Raw genomic sequence first — 18,774 nt, forward strand, 5'->3', positions numbered from 1 at the left:
GAAAAGAGCAGCTGAATTCAAGTGACTTTCTCCCTGTTTAGCTGGAGAGTGTGAGGCTGTTAGAACTTGTTCTCAGTTTCAGCTCAGTAATTCAGTGTTTACTTCCTTGGTCTCCAGGATCCTGAGGAGGAAGTACATAATGTGGCTGTAATTTGAGTACCACTCTCTGGTCCTATACTGTTTTACCAAGACTGACAAGAAAACTGCTTTAGATCATGGAGGAGCTCTCAAATTCATTTAGGCTCCCATGCAGGGATGCTCCCTGTGTTTATTTAACAACACTGAGTTCTGAGCACCAAAAGAAATTATTTGCAGAAAACCCCTGAAATTTGTCTGTGATAAATGTGAACCTGAAGACTTCCCCTGAGCTATGCCTAGCATGAACTTTATTCACTGTAGGGATCAGGTTTATATAATAGAAATTTTTGACAGATCTTTTAGGATGTAACGTTTTGTTTCCCATTACATGAACAAAACAGATTACTGATGATGAGAAAAACTGAAGGATTTGATTTACAAATTGTTTGCTGCTTCATTATTTCAGTATCATACATTTACAAGTGTTTAGCAAGAAGTCAAACACTTTAAATGAAAGATTGTTGATAGAAGTAAAGAAAATACTGGCAAAACTTTCCTCTCACCCTGTCCATGGGTGTGTCTGACAGTTTGCACATTTACCAGAGTCATATCCATCAAGATGATTAATTGCAGAGTTTTGATGAATTCTAGTGTGATCAGAGATGGTAAATCTTGATAAATATTACCAAATTTGTGAGGGTTTTAATTATTATTAGCCTAAAATTACTAAGAGTTCATATTAAAGCTGCAGTTCCAGGAATTTGGTGATTTGATTTTTTTTTTTCCCCAAACTGTGTATCTGGCATTTGTTATTTGTCCTTTCATACTGACAACACTTATAAACAATAATGCATCTGTACAAAAATGAGCACTAAAAATAAGTCATTAAGGGTTTTCAACCTCCAACTCTTTTAAGTCGACACTAGAATAAATTTGGCAGTAGATCAAAGGATTGTTTAGAAGATGAGCCTGAGAATTACCTTAAAAATGGTCTGTTTAGCACTATCCTTAATTTGTGGGTGTGATTTTTATGGTCAATAGACACCAGTTCTCTTCCCTGGTTATGTCAGCACAGCTGAAAGGTGCAGGCAGGAATGGTTGGTTAAAGGTAATAAAGACTTCATGTCATTTTGTTGGGGGGGCTTTTGGATTAATTGCTCTGCTTCTCCTGGAGTAACCACAGGAAAACATCAGAAGTTTTGAGAAATTCCAGGATTCAGGTTTGAATAAATAATTGCTCAACAGTTAGCCCACAAATATTTGCTACGTGTCAAACTTCCTAATTACCAGTTTGCCACACTACAAAGCAGACTGGCAGCCTGTCCATCTGAAATACTGGAAAGGGTAGGAGCTTTAAGGCTTAATTGTATTAGGATGGTAAAGCAAAGCCTTTGTGCAGAGCTGTCACCTTCAGTGGGTTTAGGAGTTCACAGATGTTGGATGAGTCCAAAACTTTGAGGTAGGAACAGCTGCTGTAAAGTTGGGTGAAGTCACACTGAGTGTTTTGGATGTGAAAGCCACCTCTGAGCGTTCAGAAATCTCTTAAATGTTTGTACTGTTCAAGCTTTTCAGAAAAGCTGTGAAAGCCTCATTAAGGAGCTGCTACTCTGTGTTACAGAGAAAGTTTTGCATCAAGAATGGTGACCAGCAGCAGCTCTGAGGTGGCTGTGAACAGTCCCTTTTAACCTCATTGCAGTGTCACTTACTCAGTGGGCATTAACGAAGCTAAACTTTGGCAATTATTCTGCTGGTGGCTGATCCAGCTGGAACCCCTTGTGTCCTAAAACTGAAGAATTAAATTTTACCCTAATCTGATTCCCTTGGCTTTTTTGTGCCACACCAACCTCTGGCCATTGGCGGGGAGGAGTCCTTCTGGAAGAGCAGGCATCTATTTCAGTCACAGAACTTTTATGTAAGAAGAAAATACTTCAAATACATTCTGCTTTATATTTTGAGAAATCTACCAAGCTGTTGTAACTTTAGCTGGCCAGCAGAAGAAGTTGTTTTGCTGTTGGCTGAAGATCTGTGCCTTTGCAGGATTGTCTCAGTGGCTTAGCACATCTTGCAAACACTTAACTTTCACCTGCTTTATTTGCAGCAGCAGTGTCAGTCGCTGCAGCCTGTGAGAACTGCATGGAAAATTCCCTCCAGCGCAGCCATTTGGAAAAGATCCCTTTCCCCTGCAAACAGAACAGATTCCATTTGTATCCTGGGAGGAAGGACTGCTCCAGAACAACCTGTCTCTGCTCCAATGACAGCTTTGAGTTCAGGCAGAGATTCAATTCTTTTCTAACATATCATTTACAGAGTTTTTTTTCCCATGGGGGTGATTTTCATTGGTAGCACTGGTGGGTTGGGGTTTCTCTGAGTTCTTTTGGAAGATTTTTTGTTGATATACAAACCCATCAACTTTAGTTTTGCTGTGATCTTGCCTATATCTACAGCCACATGGAATCCAAGAGCTTTGTTTGCAGTCTTGATTCCAAATAATTCTGTGCTTTCCAGCATCCTCAGAAGCCAAGAATATCTTGGACCATTTGGGTAAGAAGTAAAAAAAACAAGCCAACAAAAAAACCAAAAATCACAAATCGGCCATAAACTGAAAATGGCGCCTAATGGTCATTTGGAAGTGATTCTTGAATATTTACTTTGTGGTAATGGGCACTGAATTGTCTCAGTAAAATATTTTTTCCTCTTATGCTAATTTATTTATTCAGTTTTAAAGTAGTAAGAATCTAAACCCATGAGAAGTTCCTATAAGAACACAACAACTACCGTGAAGTCTTGTTAAAATAATCATCTCAGCAGTGGGTTCAGTGGTGAACACAAACACAAGGACTCCTTATTTTATTGGAAGAATATCTTTGCAAAGAGTCCTGCATTATTTGGAGCATGTTGACTCTGTTCCAGATGTTTTACATCCTACCTGATAATCGCAGGTTGGGACACGAAAGAAATATAGAAATAACTGCAACTCTAAATTCTTTTTATTGATCTCATGAAGGTGTGTGCTCAAGTCAGCCACACATGATCAGATTGCCTGGGAAAGCAAGGGAGCAGAAATAAATGGCTTGATTAATCATTGTAGAAAAAATTCCAGATCTCTAAGCATTTTGCCCAAGTGAGGAACTGAGGATTAAACCTTGGGAGCAGCCAAAGCTTTAAACATTTCAATGAAAAGGTCATATCCAAGCGGCTTGTAGCCAATATCACTTATCCTGGCTTTTGTATTCCCTGTCAGTCACAAAGAGGGAACACACACATGCTGGAAGAAGGTAATTGTTGCAGATTAAAGCCTCATGTGAAATGAAAGAGCCATCAAAATTCTTTATAGTTGCTTGGCATGAGTTCTGATAATGCAGAGTTCTCTTTTCTTATTATTTTAAAATGCAGCCATCTACCACAGACTAAACAAAAGTCCCCCAAGACAATAGGAGCAGCCTGTGAGCAGAGTGTGTGGAACTGCTGTGCACAGCTGGAGCTGGCAGGTGAAACACAGGGACACAAGTGCTTGTTCAAATAGGAGCATTTAGATTTCTTTTCCTTTTTTCCCCCCTGTTTAACTTCATGTCATATTTTAGCTGCAGATAAGATTTTGTTTTTCTGCCATATTTTAGATCTATTCACCAGTCTTTATTTTACATACAGAGAAACATCTTTTTCTCTAGTAGGGAGAATAAAAAAGGCCCAATTCCCTGGTGCTGGGCTCACTGCTGCATGGCTGCTCATCATGGAAACTTCAAAAATAATAGGTATGAAACTTATTTCTTGTGAAACTCACAAGCAACAACAATTTTTGACACAATATATATGATAACAGGGTTAAGACACGTATAAAAGACACATTGATAATTTTCTTCAGGGTTGTGCTTGAATAAGTTACGCACCAAGGAGGAATACAGGATGTTTTCTTGCATTCATATTCTCTCTCCTGCCAGTCATCAGGCATTGTGCAGCTTCACTGCTTGTTACATTTGAGTTTTGCACAGGTGTTGACCCTTCTGTGCTCCCTGTTTCAGCTCCTGTTGTTCCAAAGTCATTAAGTGCTCGTAGTGCCCAACAAAAAATGCAACCCAGTGAGGCTTCCACCTGCCCAGTCCTCAAGGAAATGTCAGCAGTCACTGATGGGAAGATGCCTCCTAATTCAGAGGTGATTATTTTTGCTTTGATGCTTTTTAGTGCCTTTGTTGGCATATTTTGATCAGCATGATCCCAAAATAAAACTAATTCAGGCTGACAGATGCTGTCACACATTCAGTGTGGAAGGAGTTCACTGAGATTTTGCAGTTTTAAGTTACCTAATACTGAAAAACAACTGCTAATACACTGTCAGTAACTGCTTTAAGTGATAAAAAGCCAAAATGTTATGCTCAAGTATGTAAATGCAAGATACTCTCTCAATAAAGCATTGAAATAAAATACCAATGAGAAAAGTATCTTAAAGAGAATTTTTAAAGGAAATAAGGAAAATGTCAACTAGACTCAATTTTTCTGCTTGAATTTCTGCCAAAAATCATTCAAATTTTTGTCATTTCCCTTTTCTTCTGCCCACTTTTTGATTCAGACAGCTGTGGAATTTCCTGTTTTGTTTTTGTTTTGCTACTGCAAGTAAAGCAGCCAACAGCCGAGGTCATTGTAGAAAACCAAACTTGCCGTAAAATTTGAACAAAAACATGCCCTCCCCACATTTGCTGTTTCTGTTCTCTGACCAATTTCCTTTTGTAGTGATTTCGTTTTTCCAGAGTCTGCACGTTCACTCATCTTCATGTTTCTTCTTGTCCACAGTGAGCCCTGTTTCCTTTTGCAGTGCCTGTTCCAGTGGGGATGTGTATTTTTAATTATCTGCTGTCCTTATTTGAAGAGATTTGTCCCTGCACTTTATAAATGTACTTCTGGTTGTTCCTTGGTGAATACAATTTTATTAAAGTTGTGATTTGCTTTCTCCAAACATTTGCAGCTATCACTGATACAGCTGTAACAGAAATTCCTGGGTAAGAACACATGAAACTAGTCCAGAGTTACTTTAATTTTTGAATTGTGCCTGTGCACAGATCAATTTCAGATTCTAAATAAGAACTTTTTCCGTAGCTATTGAGATTCATTTTTCCTGACACTTTTCCATTGTTATTACCCTCATCAGCTGGATATAAGAACACAGGAGGATGATGATAACAATGTTTTTATTCATCCTTAAAGTATAGTTCTTTCTGTTTTCAAGAGGTCCTTAAAGTATAGTTCTTTCTGTTTTCAAGAGGTTATTCAGAAGATAAGCAGAACATCTGGAGAAAATATATTTGTTAGCAATAGTTTAAATATGGATGGTTGTCTACCAGTGTTAAAACAACAGTTGGGAGGAAGAAGCCTTGAAATGTTTTTGCTTTGTTAGTGACTTTAGGCTCCTCCATAATTCACCACCTCAGAGCTGATCCAGATCCTCAGGATCCCTTCCCATGGCCTTGGAATGCTTTGTCCTCAGGCCTCAGCTGAGAGAGAGTTTGGAGAAAGTGCCACCCACAGTATTCTCCCTTCCTGAGCAAGGGCAGATCTGACAGTGTGTTTGGGGTCACTTTGGAGATACCAAACTTCCTTTCTCTGGGGCTGCTTGACCAGCAGTATCATTTATCCCAGTTTCAGGGGAGCTGTTAAGCCTTTGTGGGAATCAGACCTCCCCCTTTTGCATAGGACTGGCATTTTGTAAGAAGAATTGTAAAAAGCTGGATAAAAAATGCACCAAAAAAAGCTGCTTCTGCAGGTTCTGGTTGTAACTGCTTGGAAATAACAGCAAGGTGTTGAACTGGCTTCTTGGGCTTTATCAATTACTTGTAAACAACCTTAAGAACTTGGTGCTGAGGAATCAAAGTATTTTTCTTTTAGTGCTATTTTTAAACACAAAGAAGGCCCCTCTGCCTAGGTAGCAAAAGGATTTCAAGCTTCTACTGGATGTGTTAGAAGAAGAAAATATCCCTTAAGCCACTGTTTGCTGCCTGTATATTAATGCTTAGCAGGCTATTTCAATAACATGCAAGTTAAATTAATATTCTGTATTTGTTGTTGATTAATTTGCAGTGATAATTGTGAGTTTTTGTGAAACTGGACTTATAAATTCTTGGGGTCACTTCTGTCCTTCTGGTGTCTTAATAGAGTAGAATTGCAGATTATACAAACTTTTCCAGTTGCCAACGAAATGATGATTCAAGTTCACAGCACAAGTAGCTTGTGAAGCAGAGCAGAAACTTCAGGAGAATGGTCTTGATACCTGCAGGTTACAGAGAATCTCTTTTTAAATAAAAAGGTGCAAAACCTCTTTGAACTCCTGTGCCTGTAAATAAATCTCCCCACCTCAGTGGGGATGTCTGGGACAGTGAGGACTGGGCAGGTCTGGAGTGCCTGGGGACGAGATGTGATTCCCCATATCTCAGTGGGGGTCAGCAAAGTCAAATAAGGGAATGGGAGACGGGGAGAAATGTCTGATACTGCAGGCATGCTGCCTGCCAACATAGAGCAGAGCTGCTCTGAAAAAGGATTTAGTAATTTGCCTTGCTGGATTTGAGACCCAGTATTATGCAGCACTGGAAATTGGAGTGGTTTATGCCTTAATCAGGATGTTTTGGGTAGAAAGGGTTCCTCCTGTACCCACTGAAGATGTGCAATGGGAGTTTTGCTGTAATGACTATAATGAAGCTAAGACTTGCTTGCACATCTTCTAATCCCACATTTCTGGGCTGATTCATGTCTCCATTTATTCCTGTTTGACCTTCTGGAGCCTGGAGGAGGCAGATTTGGCTTTTTGCCATATTTGTCAGCATTAGTAAAAACAGCATCTCTAAAACTTCTTGAATTCTGGGTGATTCAACAGAATATTTTAAGCACAAGGAATTTGAAACACACTGATGTGCCTAAATCATTCTGTCATTTAAAAACTGTGGTAGTTTGAGAGCATTTTGGTGTAGAGTGTTCAGCTTGAAAGATGCCACTAAGATCATCTAAGTGCTTGGTACAGTTTGAGGAAAAAAAGACTGGGAAGACAGATTGCTTTCCTGAAAATTGTGGGGAAAAAAAAGCATAATTAGGCTGTAGTTAATAATTGTTTGTAAATAGGCATTGTCTTAGTTCTAAAACCTGCCTTTAAAGTTTTGGCTTGCAGCATTGTTGTACCTGATAGTAAAATAAATGGAGCTGAGCTTGACTTAGATTTGGTGCTATAATAGATGAGATGCCTGTTCCCAAAATGTTGAAGCAAGAAGGTGTCTGAGGTCTTTGAAAATAAAACTGTAGGGAGAAATTAGAAGGAAAAGCTGTGTGAGCAACTTATAGTCACTGTCAATGCTTGGGAAAACTATTTTTTTGTTTCTAGTAGTCTTTAATAGCATTTCTACTGCATTCTGAAGTACTGTTTTGTAGTTTGAAGATGACAGCTTCGTTGTTTTATGGTAAAAATCTTTCACACTTCAGTGACAAATAATTTTCCCTTGCCCAGCTTTCATTTTTCAACCTGGAGCCTCTTGCAGCTCATTGCTGTCTGTGAGCCTTTTGTAACCAATTGCAAAGCACCTTCAAAGCACACTCATAATCTTGTCAGCACTGGAGCTCTTTGTAGGGCACCCTAGGACAGAAGATGGACATGCAGGAGTGCATAAGGTCATTTTATCAGTGTGTTGCCTTCTGAAGGGGTAGGTGACCCTCTTAGGGGTGGGCTGAGGTATGAGTGCTTCACAGTGAGATTAAATTTCACTTTATAGCTCCATATGGATACGTGGATGTTTAACTGTCTCTCCCCTGCCTTGTGTGGCCTGTCCAAAGCTTGTGTTGGCTTCTGCAGGGAACAAACCTGTTCCCCACTGCTTCTGCCTTTGAACAGAAACACCCAATGGATGTGCAGAAGTAACTGCAAAGCAGGGAAATTTTTAGACTGACTTTGGCTGAGTTTGAAATAGGTTCAACAGGATCAACAAAGTACCCCATTAATGTGTTGGATTCAATAACATGGAACAGTTGCAGTGCTAGAAAATTAAAAGCTGATCTCCAATTAACTCTCATGTGTTTGCATCAGGCAAGAGAGAAAAAAAAATCCAAATTAAACAGTAGGATGTTTCTCATCCAGAAAATTATTCAATGATATTTTTGACTAGAAGCACCATGAGCTGACTTTTTGAATCCTCACACAAAGTACAGGGCTATGTCTGTATGTAGGGCTATGTCCGGGCCCAACTCCAAATTTCAGTAAATTACATGTTAAATTGAGGGGTGTTTTTTCTGAATTTCTTTCCACATATTGAACTTCTGCCACCTTTGAATTCTGTATTTTAACTGGGAATTCTGTGCCAGTAATGAATGGATGAAAGTGGGAAAATTTTGAGGACAGCATGCAACTAAGGAGGCACAGACACCTTCTGGCCTTCCTCAGCTCAGTCTTGTCTGGTACAGTCTGGCCTTTTGAAACATTTTTCTAGTACTTGTAGGCTGAAAGGGATTTTGGTTACCATATCTGGAAAACACTGGGATGAAAATTACCCTGGAGAGTCCTTCTAAGCCCTTTGCAAGCAAAGTTTTCCTTTGTCATATCGTCAGAAAATGCTGCTTAAGAGAATATTTGCACCTGCTGTATCTCCCATAACTATCCTGAACTCAGCACTGGATTTTGTGTTCCTATTTTTAAAAGCCATCTTGCTAAATAGGTACAGAGAATGTTCCCTTTGGAAGGGGAAGGGAGCAGCAGTGCAGCATTGGGGGAGCACCGTGAACTTGGCATGCCTTGTATCAGCTGAGAGAAGGAAAGGAGGGAGATAAGAGAAGCTGAATAAATCAGCACGGGTTTTGTGGGCAGGATACCGACTTGCAACTCCGGCAATGTCAGGGAGGAAAAACTCTTTTCAAGTCTTTCATGTAGCGTGAATCACCTGAGGGAGAGTTGGAATCGCCTCTGAAGGAATTTATCTTACCTGCTGCTTAAGATGGAATAGATAAACCTAAGGAAAATACCCTTGGCTTGCAAGGATTGGAATAAGTGTCTGCAGAGATAGATGGCAAAGCAGGGATACTGTAACCAGACTTGTGCCTGCTGCCTGCCAGGCTTGGAGTCCGTTTATAGAAGCTGGCAGCCTTGCCTGGAAAAAGAGCCAAGGAGTTGTTACAGCTTTCGAGAAAGCAGGGCAAACAAAGAGAAGGAAAAGCCCCACAGAGCTCCTGTTTGGACAAACTGTGTATGATTAGGCTGAGTATGTTTGGGGAAAGAAGTGGGGAAAAGTTACGGCTTAGTGATTCCTTCCCCCTCCCCAGTCTTTGTTAAATATGTGCTCAGCAGCAATTCACTGCAGGGCTTGTCTGTGCTTAAACTTGCCTGCTTTAATTAAGCTGACCATTTAAATTGATGTTCATACCTGAGTGTGTGCAAGCACTCAGTACTTATTGTATGAGTTTTGTGTGCCTCTGTAGACTACAGAGCAGATTTAACCGGACTGATGAGTATTCCCAAATGTATTTGGAGAGTCTAAATTACCAGCAACCAGTTTTTCCCAATCTTTCACTTAGTGTGTGTGTAAATGTTCTGTTTTGGGAAGTGTGTTGTGCTGACAGTTCATTTGGGATTATTCATGACTGTAGAGATTCATTGTGAAACTCTGTAAGAAGTAGGAAGTCTTTTTGTGTCTTGATCTTTGAGTCTTTTCTTGATTTATGTTGACTTCTGGGAACTGGGCAAAGATACTGGACTGGAATTCCAGGGAAAAGGAATTGCTTGCTTACATTTGTTTGACATTTTGTAGTCTGTGTGCATATAAAGGATCTAGAATCTGTCACTGATTTGTCCTCCAGCATGAGACTGGCAAAACTGCAGCTTGCTGCTTGGCAAAATGCTGATCATGATCTCAGAGCACGCACATACCCACCCCATTTATATATACATATATATCGAAAAATGGAAGTGGTAGCTACATTAAATGAAATGGCTTTTAAGGGAGAAAAGCAATCATGAATCTAAATAAATGATACAGAACTCCTCTAAAAGGATCATAAAAATATAAGAGGGTAGAGGAGTAGGCTATTTCAGTGGTGTGATTTAAGAGTGTGAATCCATACGAGATGAAATATTTAGAGGGAGCTGGAAACTTGTAGTTGCAATGAATATTATCAGGTGAGAGCAAACGTGGAGAACGTGAAAAAGTTCTCACCACTTGTATTTGTAATAACATGGGGGAGTTTTATGCCTGTTTGTACTGACACACGTTTGTGTACCCAGTGTTAACTAACAAAAGCATGTCATATTTTATACTTCAGCTGCAGGATGAGAGAGGCACAGCAGGATGTGCTGCCCCCACCAACAGAGTAGGGGAAAGGGAGCAGTGGTAGAAAATTCCTTCATCTGAGTGCATGGGTGGTATGAGTGGACTCATTCCAGTGTGCAGGTGAGAAACATCGTCCTCCCCTCTAATAATTTGACTGGAGGTTATTATTTTGTTTCTTGTATGTTTAATGAGCATTTCAGGAGGGAAATTGAGAGGAAAGCAGCTGCAAAAACTATTTTGTTTTTCAAAATGAACTAACCTAAGTTGCACTCTGGGTCAGTATGCCACCACCGTCAAAAATTACCATTTTTCTTCTGAGTAAAGAAAATCCCCAGTCGAGCTGTGTCCCATGGGAGGCGTCTCATCCGGTGGAAAGGGCTTTGGAAAGGAACTTCCACACAAGGTAACTCCGTACATGCAGGACTGGGAGCAGACCTCAGCCTAGATCGTGGAATGCACAAAGCAGCTGTTTAGCCTATAAATAAACCGAGAGCCTCTTCTGGTGTGAGGCTTTTTTCACAGATATGCCATGGAAATGAGCTGCCACTTTAACTGTTGGTGTTTAGAGTTAAAGTATGTGGTAGTAGTAGGATCTACATTCTGATGTGTGAAAGTCACACGTGGCATCAGGTTTCAGCCTTATCGTGTTGGTATCATGAAACCACTTGTGCTGCAAGAGTTAAATCTGTCAGCCTTTCTCTTCCTAACCCCCCGAGTGCCACAGGTTTGTATCTTAGGTAGAAAGCAAAACTCCCCTGCACTTAGTCAAAAACATCTCCATGCACCAGTGGTTATTTTGTTTCAATCTCTTTGTAAATGCCTACATATGCTTAATAATTTAACAGAGAATTTTACAGGGGGTGGGCTGGAATATCTATTTGATCTCCTGGGCTGGTTGGCTTTCTTGTCTTTTTTTTTTTTTTTTTTTTTTTTTTCCTTTGGTTTGTGGTTTGGTTTTGGTTTGTTTTGTGTGGCTTTTTCCTTCTCGCTTTTCATGTGAATCTAGGGAGAAGCAGCAGTAGGACCTGCACTGATCTTATCAACTGGCTCAGTGCCTGGGGACAGCCTCTCAGTGACCAGGTACTTCTGGTGGCTCTGCTCAGCCCTTGGCACTCACTATCCCCAGGTAACTCAGGTTCTACAGGCACCTATTTAGTGCCTGTAAATCAATCATTTAGTTACCCCCAAAACGAAAGGCTTCCACTTTGCATTGCACTCACTCCGATCACCTGTTCCCAGGCAGACAGCAGCCCACACCTGCTGTATCCGTGCAGCTGCAAAGCCAGCAGTTTTCCTCATCGCGGAATAAAGCAGGAGCTCTGAATGGAACCAGCATTTCCACAACTGCAGCCCAGCTCTGCAGCAGGAGCTGAGCAAGCCGGGGCAAGAGGAGAGGCAGCCAAAGCACTGATAGCGTTAGATCCCGATGGGAAACAGCAGCAGCCCGGCGCTCCCTGTTCCTGCAGGGAGGAGCAGCTCCAGCGCCGGGATTGCAGCGACTGCTGTCGGACAGGGATGGGCAGCAGCCAGCCCCTGGCAGCAGCGTTCGGCCGTGCTCCTGCTGCCTTCCAGGGGCTGGCTTGGGGCCACGGCTGCAGTTTGTCAGCGCATCTCCTGATTGCTTGGCTCGGGGGGAGGGGAGAAGTTTGAACCCTGAGCGTTTCTGTCCCTTCTCCTGAGTGGCAGCTGGACACCAAGGACAGCACAGCTCCTTTTAAAGGAGCCTCTTACCCAGTTTTGGATGCAAGTCACAACTCTTCCTCAGAGGAGCTCTGTACCCCTTCAGACTCTCCCCCTCTCTTCACTCTGAGGTGTGAATGCCCCATCTCTCAACAGGATAGCCAATTCCAAAAATAAAAGGAAAAAAATGTTTTAGTTCTATTTAATAGGTCTTGGCATTCTTGTATTGCCTTTGTGGCTTCTAGGATTTTGCATTCACTTGGAGGAAAGTTTGAGGGGTTGGAAGTAGATGATCTTTGAGGTCCCTTCCAACCCAAACCATTTTATGATTATATTTCTGTGATTTCTCTATCCAAAATTGTAATCCAATTCTTCCTTCTCTACCTTAAGAAAACCAACCAAAAAAAATCCACAGTTGATGTTTTTCTCAATTAAAAACCGCCAAACAACAACCAAATACAAATAAAAACAACCCCACAAACTACACTAAAATAAATAACCATAGTGGCTGTTCACACAGGCAGTTCAAGCCAGGTATTAGTTCTAAATTTTATGATAATAGCTCAAAGAAGTTTCTTTAAGCTTTTCTTCTCAGTTTAGGCACTCAGATCTCAGAATGCAGCTTACATGCTGGCAGCCCTGCCTTCAGGGGTGATTTTTATTTGTTAATAGAATATTCAGTCTCTATTATTTCTCTGACAAAAGAACCCCCTTTCTCTGATACAACCTCTTGTGTCAGAGATGTTAATGACAGTACTTTTCTGATTACAGTTGTTCTGCTTGGTTAAAAGGGTCTTTCAAAGTAATCTGATCTCTTCCCAGTAAGGAGAGGGTGAAATGGGCCAAATTCCTGCCAGCACATTTTGCTGTGGGAAGGGGGATTTCTTAGTTCTCTGCAGCTGGGTCCAGCCGGGCCCCTCTCTGGGACAGGTCTGCTGAGCAGCCCCTCTGCTGGGGCTGGCAGCTGTGGCCTTTCTTGTTCGCCAGGGAGAGGATATTGAATGTTCTCCCTGCTGCTCCCTGCGCAGAGTGTGCCCAGGGAAACAGCCAGTGCCCAGGCTGGGGGCTCAGGGGAGAAAGGATGCTCTGTTGATAAGGTAATAAGCATCTGCAGCCTCGAGGGAAACTTGCCAAAACCTTTCTCTAGTAACTGTGGGGATTATCTAAAAATCAATAATAAAGGCGGTAACCAGGGGCAGGGAAAATACATCTTCAAGGGAAGCCAAATTCTGTGAATGCTCCCTGAGAGCAATCATGGCAGGATTTAGGGTAATTGTAAGGCAAATCAGATTAAGGAAAATTGTTTTAAAAGAGACCCTTAGCTGGCAATAAGGACCATATGTTCTTTCTTATTTCTGCAGAAATATCCATCTTTTTTAGCATATTGACCCATGTGAGTAGCTACCACAGTCTTGATTTTTAGCATCTACAAATATACTTGTAGTGAAAATAATGAATTGCTCTAAATGAATATGTTACATCAGTCTTTGTGGCTTTAGCCTTGTTTCACCTCTGCTAGTCTATGAAGTGTGTCATTTTAATCTGCAACATGCAGGAACATTGGGATAAATTTTCCTGAAGTCAGTGGAAGTCTCTCCTTTTATGCCAGGAGGGATTTTGGCTCATTTGTGGCTCCGTGTTCTTCCTCCCAGATGGGCTGAAGTGATGATGTCATCTCCTCTCCTGGCACTTTAAAACACCGATTTGGTTTGTCTGTGCTTTAACACTTTGTCCTTCCAGAAAAGCAGTAATTGCTCGGAACACTGAAATCTTACTTTGTCTGCAGTGCTGTTGGAATCAGGAATATCAGCTATCGAAGGGAATGCTTTAATTATGTCATTTAACACTGCCTTAGTAGTTAAATCAGGGTAGGACTTCAGAAACACTGACTTTTGTTTCATTTCTAGGGCCATGATTTGTACTCAGCTTAATTCATTGTAGTGTCCAGGAGCATCAGCCTCCAGGCTCCCATGTGTCTAGATTCAAAACATGAAAAATGTAAGAAATACATCTACCTCCTAATAACTGGTGACCTGTAAGGCATTTTTGTAACCTTTTTAAAGGTCTGCTTCCACAGAATAAGTGGGAGTTTATAGAAAGTTACACTTGGTGTTTTGGGAGACTTCTACATCCTGTTAAATAAACCAGTCAATTCACCTCGGGGCAAGGAATTGTGTTATTTTATTTCATTTATTACTTTGTTCTTAAAGGGGAGTGTGATTTGGGCAACTGCATCAAATCAAAAAAATTTAGCAACCAGCAGTGTGAAGACCAGCTGCTACCATCTGAGTCTCCCCAGACCTGTGCCATCAGCACTCCTTCTTTCCTTTGCCTTTCCTCCCTCTCTCCAGTGTTCATTTCAAAGGTTATTAAATGAAATCAATTTCAGCCTTCCCTTAGCCTAATGCTTTCCAATTTTTCTCTTCCCTGGCTCGCTGTGTCTCATCCTACAGGGATATTCTTGTCTCCATTTTAACCAGCTCATCTTTTGAAGTGCTTTCCTGAAGTCCAGACTGATGAGAAAAGTGATTCTTCTAAATATAGGTAATAAAATAAATCTAATCAAAGGCAAATGGCTGGTTAGCTGAGAAGTGGTCTTTTGCAAATTTGTGTTATATTATACTGGATTAAGAGTCAATATTCATTTGGCTGGGACACTTGTCTACATTTGTGTTCTGTTTTTGTTGAGGATACAAGCTTGAGAGAATTAGGAATTTTTATTCAAGGAAATTCCAAGCTTTCTACTTCTGACTGTAGGAACACCTTACATCAGATTATAAATATTAGGTGCATTAATTTCCCTCTTAATTGCAGAACTGTACTTCATGTATCCTTAATTTTATTTATTCAGATTCCTTAGTTTCACATAGGCCTAAATTGCACCTGGATCTTGGCAGCCAGACAGCTGGAAAGAAATGTACAGATGCAATTTTAATGCCTCAGTGTTTGACAGAGGATATTACTGGCCCAAAGGATGTATTTTTTAATTATATTAAAAGAAGACTTCAAAATGCATATTTGTTTACTGAAAACCATATTGCAGTAAGGAGACCTGCAGGTAAGTTTTGAATCTGGGCTTTGCCATTTCCCTAATAGCAGGAGTTTTAATAAAACATTAAAGCATTGATTAAGAGGTACTGTTTCTGTTGAATGGTACTGTTCTTAATTCCTTTTCTTTTTCCCTGGGGGGAATTAGTCACCCTGTAGTATTTTTCTGAAGTGGAAGGTAAAAACAGTGATAAAATCAGTTTGGAATCAAGGTTAGGTCATTATGTAAATACAATATACTGTGCCTATATGGCTTATTTTTAATAAGAATGTTACTTTTTCTGCCTTAATCACTTAGATTATAAACTCTTGGGAACTATTTTTACACTGTAATTCCCAGCAGAGCCTCAGGCTCAGTGGTCATGAGGTGCTTCTGCTCTGTGGATGTGATTAATCCTGGTGATTTTATCATATGCAAACCTCTTCCACACAGCAATGAGGATTTGGTTTAAAATCCCAGAAACATCTCATTTGTCATCTTTTCTGGACAGAAGTGAGCAGGTGCCCAGCCCTGGTCAGGGTGCTGTCAGGAGCAGTCCCACAAGAGCATTTGGGACCTCTTAATTAAGGAAGCAGGACTTGGTTCTTGGATGATGATCCACTGATGATCCTGATAAAACACTCTCCTTTATTGAAGTGCTCCATTGCATGGGCTACCTAATGCTTTTCTAGGAAGTGCTGTAGAAATAATGAGATCATTGATTCCACTCCACTTCAGCATTCTCAGCTCCAGCTGGTTTTCCTAGTGTGCTAATCCTAACATTTCTGTTGTGACCATTACTGCTGGCACTGGGATGTTTTTCCAGTGGGTGAGCCTGTGAGCCAAACCCTTGGAAGGGATGTGAAAAGACTGCAAGTGCCTTGCTCTGCATTCCCTGAAATGATGTTGAATGGTCTTTGTCAGTATCAAATCTTACGTCTCCCATTTTTTTCAGCTCCCCTGGAACCTTCTTTTTATCACTTCTTTAGAGTACAAAAGTGTGTCAGTAAAGTGAGATGGATCAAAAAGCAAACTATGGAGACCTTCCTATTTTGAGGCAGTGCTTGTCAGGCATGATATGTTGGGGTTTTTCCCGTGTTGCTGGCAATGTTTTTGTGGCAAATTGTGAAAACTCATAGGTTTGGGATGGATAGGTGGCTTTTCCAGGCGAGTTCACTCAATTCCTAACTGAAACTTATTCATGAAGAAAGTCTTACTGACTTTACCAATAGAAAATCACCTCTGTGGAAGGTATAAATTATGGTTCCATGAGACATAGTGGATTTTGTTGTTATTATTCTGATGAAAACCTGTATTGATCTTCTGCTATTTCTGTTTAAACTGAAGAAAAACCATGCACTTTATGCTCAAAAGAATCCAAGAGGAAAATAAGGGATTACTTGGAAATTAAAGAATTGAAATGAAAATGAAAGAAAGGTAATAAAGCCAAAGTTTTTGCCATTACATTAATTGTAACTGAATTGTGGTTGGTAAATCTGCCTTGTGTTCTTCCTAGAAATAGCAAGCAGGGGCACGTGCTGACATGCAGCTTGTGCTGCATCTGAAAAGAATAATTCTGTTCTTTCAAACTGCTGGTCCTGACTTTTACTGGTGCAAAATTTATAAATGCTCCCTAACACCAAGGTAAATTTGAGGTGGTTTTTTGCTCATGAGGAGCAAGACTGCATAAAAATTCACCTTAATTCTGTTGGTACTTATTAATTTTATTTTGGTTTTCTTCTGGAGCCTGTCTTCATCTGTTACAGATATCCTAGTGTTTACTTCATCTTCTCCTCAAAGATTAGAAGTTATACTTCTTTTTGTGCTTCTGTACCTGCTACCTGTAGATATATAAAAGAAAAAAAAAATCATTGTTTCTTCTGTTACTCTGTGAATGCTTCTTAGAAAAACAGGTTTATTGCCTAAGTGAAGAGCTGTAAAATTGTATGTTTAGAAGTTTTACTTTTAATAGTACTAGAAAGAGTAAGCTGGAAAGCAAATCCAGGTTAGTTGCCCACTTCAAAAATCCCCCTTTTAAATTATTTTTGAGATGAGGTGAAGGGTTGAGAACATACAGTATTGATAGTATGGATTATATCTGCTAGGTATATTTTGCTTTCTAATAGATACTTTCTAATAGATACATTGGCAGTTTGCCAACGTTTCACTTCTTGATGACATCAGTGGTAACAAAAGGCTCATAGTTCATTATTTATTTGGTCTGCTGACAAAACTGATTACTTGGAATAAAACCACTGAGTTTGTCTCATGCTGTAAATCCCATCTTAATAAAATATCTGTTCAAGGAACAGGTGAAGTGAAGATTGGATTTTCCTTCTTGGAATGTTTGCAAGCTTTTTCTCTTAAGAAAATACTTTCTCCATCACACCAAGTAAATCTTTCTGCACAGTTGGTGCCAGCTTTGAACTTCTCAAAAAGAGAATACTAAGTAGGTAGTGTAAAGCTTAAGCATTTTTGTCCCCACACTGTTTTCCTTTTCCACACTGCGCTGGAAGCAGAAGCCCTTGGGCTGTGCCTGTTCCAAGGCTGTACCTGCACCTCCTTTAGGTGTGGCAGTGTGGAGAGGGGAACTCTCAGCGCCTCAAGCTCAGGGTTGGTCTGTCCACCTTTCAAGGGGTTTACTTTGGAATAGCCCTTTAGTCCTTGGGACCAGCTTCCCCCTAGTGGTTGGGATGCATTCCTTGGTGGGCATGATCCAAAAGAAATCCAGTTTGCATTTTTCCAGAGTACTCTGCATGTGTGTGGCCTGTATGCCCAGTAACCTCAGTGAGTATTGGGAATGTGGATGGATATTATTTCTACTTTAGGGATGGAGAAGCAGAAAGTCAAAGTCACTCTCCTGCCACCCCGCAGTGGTCAGAAAGAGAAGCTTGAATCCCGTTTTCCTGCTCAATGGATTCTGAGTAGTTTCTGTATCCATCACCTTAAAGTTTGTATACCAGCCCTCTGCTCATTATAGAGGAAATTCCTGACTCTTTTCCATGTCTCCTCTTTCCCCCACAGCTGTTAGACCCATTCTTGAGAAGGAAACAGGAAAATAAAAGGAACACTTAGAATCCTGAAACGCTCTAGATGTCTGGCAGTTAGACAGCATTAATTATACATGTATCTGTGTCTTTAGAAACCCAGTAAAACTCTTCCCTTTCTCAATGATCCAGAAGAACAGCTTGTTCTGCAAAAGGCTTTTTCTAACTATAGACAGGTATCAATTCCTTTATTGACTGATTCCTTCCTCTGCTAATGCATCTGCTGTCCTGATAAGGTGACTCTGACCTGCAACTTCACTTCTTTGGTGGAGGGGATGAAGAAAAGTGGTGGTTTTTCACGGTGCTGTCAACGTACAGCCACTGCTTTGAAACATCAGTTGTGAAAGCAACTGATCATCCCAAAAATTCCCTCATTTCTGGTCATTTAAGCAGCACACCACCCTATTCTAGTTTTTCCATCAACCAAATACATTAAGGCAATGAAAGCAGTCAGTCTTGGATACTCCCCAATGTTATTTTTGTCTCTGACCACAAATTTAATTTGTTCAAAAGCTGATGAGCTTTATGTTTTTGTGGGGATCCCCACACTGGAATGAACTCTGGGCTCCTCTTGCCTGGGAAGCATTTGCCAGAACTGCAGATGTGATTAAGCAGCTGGGAGGAACTCCAGAGCAGGTGAATCCCAACATTTGGAATTCCT

This window comes from Aphelocoma coerulescens, chromosome 3 (genome assembly GCF_041296385.1).
Source record: "Aphelocoma coerulescens isolate FSJ_1873_10779 chromosome 3, UR_Acoe_1.0, whole genome shotgun sequence".
Classification (NCBI taxonomy): domain Eukaryota; kingdom Metazoa; phylum Chordata; class Aves; order Passeriformes; family Corvidae; genus Aphelocoma; species Aphelocoma coerulescens.